The sequence below is a fragment of the Pundamilia nyererei genome, unplaced genomic scaffold (assembly GCF_000239375.1).
Source record: "Pundamilia nyererei isolate P.nyererei 1_Seehausen unplaced genomic scaffold, PunNye1.0 scaffold00103, whole genome shotgun sequence".
NCBI classification, from domain to species: Eukaryota; Metazoa; Chordata; class Actinopteri; order Cichliformes; family Cichlidae; genus Pundamilia; species Pundamilia nyererei.
In genome coordinates, this window is record NW_005187504.1 from 2,200,332 (window position 1) to 2,201,173 (window position 842).

At 40.7% G+C, this 842-nt stretch overlaps 1 protein-coding gene across 1 annotated transcript in view; it reads left to right on the forward strand.

The window, feature by feature from the left end:
• Positions 1-842, forward strand: part of LOC102192421 (contactin-associated protein-like 4) — an 81,743-nt gene that overhangs the window by 73,631 nt on the left and 7,270 nt on the right. The gene's annotated exons all lie outside the window — the stretch shown is intronic.

Below are 842 nucleotides of genomic sequence, written 5' to 3' on the forward strand. Positions count from 1 at the left end.
CAGCTCTTTCATAAAAAGAACAACTAACAGTGGAACAAAAATAGAAAAATACACATTTTCCTTCCATGTATCAGAGATTTCCATAAGTACTCTTAAGCTATATCATGAAAAATATAAATAAACTGGTTTTCAAAGGAACCACTTTAGTAGGATGTAAGTAGTGAGTGTGAACTTCATTTCTTCATTTATCTAGCTAATGTTGGTGTACAGGAAAATCTCGGTCAATTACAGCAACTACATTTAAGAACAAGAGGTAAAGCACCACTACTGTATATTGCAATAGACCTTAGTACAGCACACCAAGTTTTCAAACTGTCATGTCAGAATGTTACCCTGCAGTCGAACTAGAGGAGGCAGAGAGTCAGATCAGGAAAACATCAGGAAAGTAGATTCTCTGTCACTCGCCTTCAACCCTGTCATCCATCAGCCTAACTAATGGACCTGGAAGTAGGGGGGGTGTATCAGCTGAGAGGAGCTTACAGGCTGCGGCAGTGTCTCCTACTGCTCTAATCAACATGCAGATGTATGCTGGTAAAAACCAGTCACCTCTCAGTCATCTGAACAGATAGTGATGCAGCTGCTTCCAGCATTAATGTGGGCTTCCACAGCTGCTGTTTACACTGCTGTGAAGGAGCAGAGGTGAATGATGGAGGGATCTAAGTCAATAAAATCAAGAGATAATGCTGGAGAGTCTCTCATAATGTGATGGTTGCAGACTGAAAGCAGAATAACTGACTGCTATAACAGAGGTGACTGGGTGTATGCTGATGATCATATGATTGTATATGAGAGATGGACATGCCACCCATTGATTTTCGCAATCAGTTTTGGTGCTTTAACTT